Source organism: Parus major, chromosome 1 (genome assembly GCF_001522545.3).
Source record: "Parus major isolate Abel chromosome 1, Parus_major1.1, whole genome shotgun sequence".
NCBI lineage: Eukaryota > Metazoa > Chordata > Aves > Passeriformes > Paridae > Parus > Parus major.
In genome coordinates, this window is record NC_031768.1 from 90222450 (window position 1) to 90233300 (window position 10851).

At 50.2% G+C, this 10851-nt stretch overlaps 1 protein-coding gene across 3 annotated transcripts in view; it reads right to left on the minus strand.

The window, feature by feature from the left end:
* LOC107212820 (galactosylgalactosylxylosylprotein 3-beta-glucuronosyltransferase 1-like) overlaps nucleotides 1-9057 on the minus strand; it is a 28198-nt gene extending 19141 nt beyond the window's left edge. For 2 of the 3 annotated variants that reach the window (XM_015646544.3, XM_015646524.3), the window contains exon 1: nucleotides 8907-8992. The gene's annotated coding sequence lies outside the window, so the exon portion shown is untranslated. Of the gene's footprint in view, nucleotides 1-8906 lie in introns of all 3 variants that reach the window. The other variant, XM_015646535.3, reaches the window with a different exon arrangement.
* Nucleotides 9058-10851: the final 1794 nt, after the last annotated feature.

Sequence of the window (10851 nt, forward strand, 5' to 3'; positions counted from 1 at the left end):
TCTGGCTCCCTCCTTGTGCTTGGGGAAGAAAAGTTCTCTCTGGTTATGAGGACATTTGTGGAGGTCAACAAGCAAGGTTAGGTATTTCTAGCTTCACACATTCATACCTCCATACATTACCAGCTCTGCAAAAAATACCCTTGAAGGGTCAGCAACAGTTTCTAAATATCCAAAAACTGCTTGTGAAGGAAGAAGGAAGAAACTGGATTTTTGCTTCTGCTGCTAAAACTAATTTCTAGGCCATTTGTGTTTGTTCTGGTGTTCAGTTTAGGACCCATGTTTGGGTTAGGAAAGAAATACTTGGTATCAGATTTTATCAGACTGGTAAGTACAATGCAGAACGGAGTATACAAGAGGAGAAATCTTGCTTAGTGAGTATTTTGCACCAGTGTTTAACAGTTCCAGGACTTGGTTTGACTTCAAGAGAACTACAGTCCAAGTGTGGCTTGGCTTGGCATGGCTTGATGGACTATGAATAAAACTTGCTGAGATGGCAGCTTATCTACCACTGAACAGGAGCTGGTGTTGACAAAAGAACCCCAAGCATCCTCTGCAGCACCTCCAGAAGAGCCTGCTAGGTGGGAAGAAGTGTACAGAGTTTGTCTAGCAGGCTGACATGACTAGGAGCACAAGTGGGGAGACTGGTCATGATACAGGAACAGTCTTGGATTTATTCTCAAGAGGGTGACAAGAGAGGCTCTTTGAGGTGGTAAGAACAATTTTAAATTATCCTTTCCCAAAGAATCCTTTGGGGTAAACTATATTCACCCCTAAAAGTCAGCACAGAGGTCAGCAGTGATGATTTTAGCAAAATGCTTATCAGTGTCCTGTGACTTCCTTTGTAATGGAACTGCTAATGCATATCGAGTAATAAGAGATTTATTCTGTTTTCTTTAATGGTCCAAGAGCCCTGTTCTAACATAGAAGTTAGAAACCTCACTTTGGCTGTAAAAAAACCCCTCCTGTTATAATTGGATGACATGCTGCTGAGCACTGTAGGTTTGAGGAAAATAGGAAACAGTATGAGAGTTGCTAACCAGAATGGGAAACACACCAGGATTACTGGAGGAGTTATGGAGAAGCCTGTGGGCTGCTACAGTTCAAGGGGTGCTAGTATCCCATGCTGGAGTGCAGACATGTGAGTTAAGGCAGAGCAGGGGACTGGACTGGAGAGAACAGCTGAAATAACTAATTGTTCACAAAACAGAAAATGTAAGAGGTTGGTGGGAGTAGGATGGAGGAGGTAGTTCCAAGGGCAAAAAGAAAACAAAAACAGGCTGGGGGAACAATGTTGACCAGGCTGAGATCTGCCACTTAATAACACTTGACAAAATGCAAATAATTTCTCCTTCCTAAAGATCTGCCAGGGGATGCCTCAGCTATCTGGGGTCAGTGGTTAACACTCCTACCTCCTTTCCTATTGCTCCATGGAGACGAGGAGCTGGCACGCATGTCTGAGGGAGGAAAAAAACTTGCCGCGGACCGTGGAGCAGCAGGATTTGCCAGCCTGCCTCTGACTGCCCAGCCCAGCCCTGAGATACAGCTCAGCTGGGCTTGTGTTTGACTTCAGCAGACACTGCTTGTGGGCTTTGTAGAGGTGCACTGGGATAAATCAGGATTTGGTTTCTGTTTGCTTGCTAATTTCAGCGCCTGCTGTGAGATTTGGATGTTTCTGAGGATTCTGTATTAGCTTTAATGATTAAAAAATTATTTCAATGCTTAGTGAAGAAGATGCATGATCTATCATTGAAGCCGCTTAGCAACAAGACTCATTAAGACACGTATTAGTACAGAAAGATATCCTTGCCCCAGCGCCCTCTTGGAATGACTATCCACTCATCTAAACAAGATAAAGGTCTTTGCTGGCCTCCTCTGAGGCCAGAGGATAAAGCAGTCAACTGTGAAACAAGATTTCTTGGTTCTTTTTCTGGCTGCAACTATGCGTCAGTGTGTGGATCTGGGCAAATCATTTCACCTGCTTCAGTGCCTCAGTTCCCCCACAGGTAAGATAAGCACAACAATGTATAAGCACTCTGGGGAAATGACTTTCAAGTGCCTAAGCTCATTAGAGAAAAAACAACCAGTGCAGTGAATAAAACTGTCTCAGCTCCTTGCTGGTAGTCTGTACTAACCACACGGTTCACTTTGTCCTCCTGAAGCCCCACATACAGTTAGCTAATTGCAGGGGACTAAAAAAAAGATCTTCTCCTAGCTCTTTACCACCTGGTGGTGGTAGCCAAGCACAGATGTTAAAACTTGTCATTTGGCTCAAAAGAATTAATTTTAGGCAAAGCATTTCTGGTTATCCTTCAAGGAGGAAAGAGTCTGCCAGTTCTGGGACAGGATCTAATTTTGCTCAAAGGAACACTGTTAAATACCATGTCTGAGAGGAGAACAGTAAGACTTTGTGTTTTATTCCCAGTCATTCACTGCATTTCTCAGGCAGTAACATTCTTAGGAGGAAAAACAGAAATGGGGTTGAAGAAGCAGGTGTAAGAGCAGACATTTCAGTCCACAGTGAAAAAGCTGAGACACTCCTGATTCTTTGGCTTGATTCCTTCTACATGCAGGACATTGAACTTCATACCTGGATGAACAAACCTTGGTCACACTTTAGTGTGACACAAGGGTAAGAGAAACAGAAATGAAAGGAAGATAAGGGAAGAAAAATAGGTGTAGGTGAGAAACTAAGGTGTGACTGCAAGTGATTCCTGAGGAAAGGGAACAGAAGAAATGAGGTTAATGGGAATGTGAAAGTCGGAGGAGCGAGGAGGAGGAATGAACAAGGGTGAGGGAGCAGGAGACCAAGTGGGACAGCAAACAGGAGGCACAGTCAAATCATCTGAGTGCTCTCTGAAGGGATTGCCTATTTTGTTTCTGCCCTTTTTTTGTGTGTGATCTTGCCTTAAAATTGCAGGAATGTGGCGGCACAGCACTGGCGCTCTGATTTATTAATTCCATCCCGTCCCACAAGCCCATAAAACAAAAGCATCTGTGTTTGCTCAAGAGAAAACCATGAAGGGCCTCATTCACGTCAGAGGTGGAGAGAGAAGCTGGCAGATATAGGAAAGTCATCGTCTCCTCCTTCCTTTTCACCTTTGTGTGGATCTGGGCTGGGGGAAGGGCCTTGGGAGAGAAGGATCCAGGGGATGAGGTATCAGCAGGGAGAAAGTTAAGATCACCCTGGCACTTGTGCTGGAGAAAGTGGAGGAGAGATACAATGAACCCAATGGCTGGACCAGTAAGGAAGGGAATGCTTCCCAGCATAACAGAGAGGACAAGATCCCTCGCTGCCACCCAGGCTCATGCAGCACTGGTGTCTGAAGTGGTATGTTGTGCAGTATTACCCCAATGAATGTCAGTCCCATTGCTGTGGTCCCTGTCAGGGCTTTCATGAGACCTAGCACTGTTGCCTAATCCATAGCTATGGACATAACCATAAAAATAAATAAATCTGCCAGTCATAGCAGAAATACCCCTTTACAGCTGTTTTTAACTTTTAGAATGAGGGAGGGTCAGGGCAAGATGAATGTTAACCTGCTTTAACAACTGGGGCACGAAGGGGGAGAGGAGCCAGCAACCTCTACTCCTGCCAGGCAAGGATCAACTGTGCTGATTCTATCAAGAGGCACTGGGAGATTTTTCTTGGGAGCAGAGGACCTTGCTAAAACCCTGCCCTTAAGGACAGTGCCTTTAGAAGCCAGGCTGCCCTGCAATGCCCCAGGGGAGAGTCACCTCAGGGGACACAGGGTCTGCAAGTTACTCCTGCCTGCCTGGCCCTTGGCTTTTCCTCCAAGTTCTCCCACACAAGGATTGCCGAGGAGCAATCCTGCTTTGCTTAGCAAATCACAGTTCCCATGTGCCCTGTACTCCCACACACAGACCCACCGTGAACTTACAGAACGAGACAACACTGCTGCTCTAAAATCTTTCATCCAGAGCTGAGATTGCCCGACTGCTAACCTTGTTCAGCTCCAAGTAATCCCAGCACTTTGCTTGGCTAGAGGTTGGCTGTACTGGGAATAAATGCCCTTGCTCTCATTGACAAGGGGTAACATCCAAAGAAAACCATTTCCTTTTGCAATGCAGCATTATTCATAGACCAGCACCACACAGAGTTGCCAGGTAGCTGGCAGTCTGCTAAAATCCACAACATGGGCAGGGGAAGTGGCAGTGTAAGCACCACTGGACCAGCTCAAATCTCAGCAGAAGTTAACCTGAACCCACTCCAGCTGACAAAACCCAAACCTACAAGAGCTAAGTGTCAGCACACAGGCTGGAAAACACTTTCTTTTTGCTTCTGCCTGAAAATTAAAATATGCCCCAGTGATCTTCACTTGACTGTTTGTGTCCTTTTGTCCTTTGTCTTACATTGATCAGCACTGTGGGTTTTGGAAGGTATAAAAAAATCCTGTGCTAGAGGATGTGAGAGGTTCAGCCCTGAAGATTTAGACCTATTTTGAGTGGACTGCCCTGTCCAGTGATGAACAACCTACTATCCATCACAATTTCTCCTCTTCCTGAATCCAATACTCAGCACCAGCAGCATCTTGTAGCACAGAGTTCCTTATGTCACAATGCACAGCATGAGAAAATACTTACTTTTATCATCAAATTGCTACCTTTCATGTTTTCCAGAATGCAGTCCAGTTCCTCTACTGAGAAAAGACCTGTAGAGGAGTATTCATTCTCCCTCTTCTGTGTTGTTGATTGCTTCGTTTTTCACCCCAGTGTCCCTCCTCATGTGTCTTCCTGAGCTGACTAACCCCAGTTTAAGGAATGTCATTTACGTGCACCAGGCATTAGTGGGATTACCTGATCAGAGTAGGGATGAACAGCAAACAAAATCTCAAGGTGCCTGTGCTGGAGCTGTGGATCCCAGTTCTGTGTCTCAGGGCTAGGAAGCTGCGTCTCATGAGGAAACTTAGATCATGTTTTATAAATCTCAGGACTTTGCAGAGAGCAATGTTTTCATCTCAGGCAGAAAGATGTCAGAGAGCCCCCCACACTGTGTGGTGGAGGAAGCCAGCAAGGCAGTTGATTGAACACCTGAACTGGTAGAGTCACCATCTCTGGATGTGTTTAAAAAAAAGAGATTGGATTTGGCACTTGATGCCATAGTCTAGTTGAGGTGTTAGGGCTGGGTTGGACTCGATGTTCTTGAAGGTCTCTTCCAACCCATTGATTCTGTGATTCTGTGAACATTGGCAAAGTAGATAAATTTGAGCTTTAAGGAAAGGCCTTCAGGAGCACTAATGTCACATGACAGCAAGCTAAAGAGACTTCAAGCTTTTAATTATGAGCCTAAAACATCATGAAAAATTAAAGGACCAAGTTTTTATGAGTGTGTTGACCACGGGTTGAGGTGCAGTTTGGAGACATACCCCGGCCTGGAGAAGTCAGTGGGGTCTGACCAGAGTCCCTTTCGAAGAACTGGCCTTAGGCAGTTGTGTGTGCACTCGAGACAAGGGTGCTGACAGCCACAGTCTCATCCATGCCCTGTATCTATTATCCTTTTGTGGTACTGGTAGGTTTTAAATCGCAGTCCTGTTAGGCTGAGCTGCTTCCCAGCAAGTGCTTCCCAGAGACGCAGGGGCCTCTCGCCTGTGAGACAGATGATCTGGGGCTGTCTCAGCTCTGACGCGATGAGCTGCCGTGTCTCCCTTGTAAAGAGGGGGTAGTCATCCTGACAAACAGCTCTGTATGTGGGCAGGGAGTGCTCTTAATCACACATGCGGGGTACTTGGAGATCTCGGGATGGGAAGCGGTGCAGTAAAGCGTAATGCTTAATATTATTAGGCAGAAAGGCCAGGAGCAAAAAAGGGCAGAGTGATTTTAGACTCCTCCAGGGCCCTGGAGGTGTGTGGGACCCAGATTCCAGTCTGGCTTATTACGTCCTTTTTAGGCTTCTTCTTTTATTAGGAACAATTAGATACAAGGAGGAAGGGGACAGATATCATCTTTCCTGTGTACATCCTGCAGAATAATTGCAGAGCTTTCTCAGAGCAATTCTGCATGCTCAGTAAAGGGCATCTTTGAAGCCTATCAAATATCTCATCCCTTGTAGGCATACATATGAAAGCTTGCAGCACACGTCCTTATTGCTCTCAAGCATTGTGAACAGGAAAGGCTATCTAAAGTGCTAAGGAGAGGAAGAAGAGGCCTTGGAAGTAGTTCCAGGAGGTGGATGGAGTTGTGGGGTGGCTTCTTATGATCAGAACAGGAACATTGTCTCCTGAGGCATTGGAGAAAAGCAGGAGGTGACTGCCTGCAGCACCAGCTTTCTGGGAGAGAGAGGCAGCTGAGGCTGGAGTTATGAAGGCACTGAGAAACACAGAGATGTGTAGAGCACTGTCACTGGCAGGTGATTACCGTGGTGAAGAGGTGAGGAAAGACATCCAGGGGTACAGCTGGAGTCAATCCAATCCAGGCTGCTGCCAGCAAGCTGCCTGCTAGGTACGACTTTGATCTCGGACACTAAGGACATCTCCTGGCCTGCTGCTGAAGCAGAGGAAAGTTCCCTGCCAAAAAGCACCTTTACCAGTGCTTCATAGGCAAGAAGAAAGAATGCTGGGTACACAGGAGACACAGCCTTGAACTGTCCAGTACAACCTCAGATACAGTGCAGGGAAGATGTCATTAGAGAACATAGGCACTAGGCACCAAAATATTCCCAAACCACAGAAAGAATATGAATTTAAGGGCTGTACATAGTGGAAGTGTTTTCTCTTTTGAGTACATTTAGCTGCTGTATAGCTCTCTACAGCTCCCTAGGCAACAGTCTTCCCAGATGACACTGTAACAAAGCCCAAAGGTGCTGGAGCTTCCTTTGTTAAAACCCTTTTCGTGGGAGCAAGTGTCCTCAGCCCAACTGCTTTTCTTTCTATCCCGTGGTTGTAATAGTGTCTTGCAAGCCAGGCTGAGGCCCTTTGTTGTAAAGGTGACTGCATCTCAGCTGTGCTCTGTGTCAGCTGGTTGAATTGCTTTGGGATTGCAAGGTTGCCTTGATGATTTGGCTATTATTATTATTACAATTATTATTACTATTACTATTATCATTATTATTACTTCTATTATTGTTACTACACTGAAAATGCCAAAGCAGAGCTTTAACTTGGTCTCACCAGATTCCTGAAACACCCGATAGGACGTGTTAGCTGCACATCTACCTCTGTACATTAACTGCTCTGCAGAGCTTTAATTCAATGCAGATTCAAGTGCCCTGGAAGCAACACCAAAGTCACTCCTGGGAGGGACAGGGGGAGGGAGGGCAGGAATCACAGACATGGAGTCTCACACCGGGCAGGCACAGCGTGCACTCAGCTACCATGGCTCACGCTCGGTCTGTATCCCTGGTGTGCCTGCCAACAGATAGATTCCAGGAAACAGTGGAGCAGGCACCAACCAAAGGTGATGGAGCCCCCACATCCTGCTCCAGGGCACGGAGAAAAGAGGATTGGCAGCGTGCACAGCTGCAAACATATGTGACACAGGCTGTCACACACAGCTCTGCCAGTGGCTTCCTCCTGCCCTGTAACCCTCTCTATTGCCTGAGACTGAGGTCCCGATAATCTGCTATTGAGGAATCACATTTTGCAATAATGATGGCCTCCCTTCTGTGAGGTTCCTATCCTGCTGTCTCTGTGCACCTGTCTCCTAGCTTGTGGAAGAGCTATATGGCCCCTGTTCCTAGTCCTGCCTGAGGCTAGTAAGGTCAATGCCTTGCACTTCTGCTGGTTGTCCAAGGTACAAGGAGTGAACCTCCCCACCCGTTTTCCCTTTTTTGCACCTGATGAAATTTAAGCCCAAGCAGAAGTGGGTGATCAGACTCATGTGTGAAGCTGCTGTACCGTGCTACACTCTCTGCATATGTGCTTTGCACAAGGAAACCTCCTCTGGGTCCAAAAATTGAGCTGAAAGCACCTGCAGGGGCTGCATCGCTCACTCTCCCCCACTCACTTGCTGAGCTCTGTGGACTTTAAGTTATCAGACAGGTATTTATAGCTTGTCATTATTGTTCTGCTATGGTGATGCTTGGTGCTGCCCTGCTGATTCCAACGCCCCTTCTCTCCAGTTGCACAGAAATTGCCCCTTGGCAAGTTTCCCTAAGGAGTTACTGAGGAGCCGGCTGCTTCTCTCCAAATCTGCAGCACCTTGAGTGATTTCTCTGTCATGCACTAGCTGCTGAGCTTCCCCCTCTTCCTCCCTGGCCCGAGGCTGGATGGGTGAGTGGCTGGAGCGGGAGGCCAAGAAAAAGTATTTTTCAACTCACCTAGCAAGATCCACCCCAAACTGCTCCAGAAAACCAGCAAGTGCATCCCTCGGTAGACACCCGTGTGCGAGGCAGGAGTAGAAACGGGCAGAATCCTTCCCCAGACCTCCAACTCTTGCCCTCTCCCAGTCCACCTCTCCAGAACCCCTCACTGGGACGCCCACTTGGGGTCGGTTCCCAGCTGTGAGGCTACCTGTGCCTGCACAAACCCCCTTGTCGCCCTTCTGTAGTTTGGCTTCTCCGGTGTTTGTCACCAAGAGGCGCAATAAAACCTCCCCGCGAGCAGCGGCGTGCCCGGGACCCGCGTTTGGGTACCCTCGCTCGGAGATCCCGGTGGCGAGATTCCCGGCACCAGGAACGGGAGCATCTCCCCACAGCTGGAAAATTCCAGCCTGGGAGTGGGATGCGGCTCCCCATGAAGGTGTCCGGACCAAGGTGTGGGGAGATGCAAGGACAGGGGCTCCCCGTCAAGCGCGGTTCGGGCTCTGAGCAGGGATGAAGTTCGGGGATACAGCTGTCGGTCGCGGGGCAGAGCACCCCTCCAGCGCCAAGCGACCGCAAGGTCACCGCTGTATCCCCGGCGCTGCTCCCACCCCCAAAGCCCCGGTGCCCGAGCGCGGGGTCTCCGGCTTACCTGGCGAGATGGGCCGGTCACGGCAGAGACGCCGGGGAGCCGGGAGCGGGGCGGCACCGCGCCGGGGGCTGCCGGGGGAGCATCGCCCGCCGCCGGGCGGAGGCGTGTCCTCCCTGCGCCCTGGGAACAGCACCGGCACCGGCTCCGGGACCGGCCCGTCGGCGCTGCCGGCGGATGGCGGCGCCCGCCTTCAGACGGCGCCGGCGATGCGGCTACGCGCGGCGCGGAGCCGATTTAAGGCCACCCCGTGCCGGGGGTGGGGGGAGCGCCGAGGGCCGCCCGCAGCGGCTCCTGCGCACCGCGCATCCCGCGGGGCCACCTTAAGCGGGGAAGGGGCGAGCGCGGAGCCAGCGAGAGGGGAAGGAGCGGCGAGGAGGCGACCCGAGCCGGGAAAAGGGCGAGAGGCGAGCGGGGCCGGGCACGGCCGCAGCGCTGCCCCCGCCGCCCGCAGCGGGGCCGGGCACCCTCGAAGTGGGAGGAGGGTTCCCTGCCCCGGGCCGGCCGCTGCTCTTCCCGCCGAAGGCGAGGGGCGGGATTTTATTTTGCCCGTGCGGAGGATCTCTCTTTGCCGCTGACCGGTGCTGGGGTGATTTCCCGCTCCAGCTGCTTCAAGAAAGAGCCACCTGCCATGGCTACCGCCCGTGCGTGTTGGCTGTCTGTAAGGCAACCTAGGAGTCACAGCCCGAAGCCAGCGGCCGCAGTGCTTCTGCCATTTGGTCCCCCAGGTGCTGCTTGATGCGCGCGTCGCCACTGCGTGCCTCAGTTTCCCTGAGGAGGGATGATGGTGATGTTGGTGCAACCACTTACAACTGCAGCAGCCGCTGGGCCATTCCTTGCTCTGGCCACACGAACAGCCGCAGCCAACGCTTTGTCTGGTTGCCTCTGTTTCGGAGCAGGTTAAGTGGGAGCAGGAGACCAGCCCGCTTCAGTTTTCCCCTTCCTGCATCCCTTAGGAGCTGTCTCTCGGCCATAATAAAATCCCCATGCTGCTTGAAGGAGGGTGTGAGAAGCAGCTCTTCTTTCAGCCTCCCAGCTGGGGCTGGATGCACAGAGGGCAGAAGTGAGGGCTGTCACACCTCAGCCCTGCTGTAGGAGACTTCTCCTTGTGTTGGGCTGCACAGCACACATCTATCCCTCCCTGATCCTTCTGAGGGTTGTGACTGCCATATTCCAGGAGTTTCTCCTGAAGAGGTTTCAGCGAAACAGCTCTCAGCAAACCATGAGGCACAGAAGGTAGCACAGGCTCAGGGGGGGACTTGCTGGTCACGATTGGCTTCAGGTAACAAAGCTCCTGCCATGGGATGCAGTAAGCAGGGCAAAATATTTTGAGATCCTTGGCTGGCAAGTGCTCTTGGAGAACAAGAAAAGTGTGTCTTCTCAGGATAGCTGGCAAGTCTTGGCCACGTTTCTTTCTGGAGCAGGCATTTCTGAAAACACCTTGGAGAGAAAGACATCAAGTGACATTTTACAGCCCAAATGACATTTACAAAGTGGAACACAGGAGAACACAACACAGGCAAAGCAGCAGGCCAGTGCCAGTGCCTTTACTCATTTGTTTCTTCCTTTGCCAAGGGGACATTCTGAGCAGTTGTGTTCAGTGCCCAGAAAGGACTACGGCCATGCTCACCACTACTGTGCTTATGGCTGTGTCCTTCTGCACCTCTCCCCCAGCTAGAGCAGGGCATGAAGTGCTGCTCTTCACCAAGTGTATTGAGGGCTGCTCTTACTCTGCCCTGGCATCCTAGACTGCCCTTAATGGTAGGAAGGCATCCATCCATCCATCCATCCATCCATCCATCCACAGTGTTGGAGGCATGAGGTCCCCAGGTTGCACGGTCAGCCCAGAAGGGTTCTGAGTGCTTGTGGATGAAAGCCAGCATGTGGGTGTCAGAAAATGGTGAGATACTTCCCCACAGATGGCTCAGCAGAAGCCTGAATGCCTCTT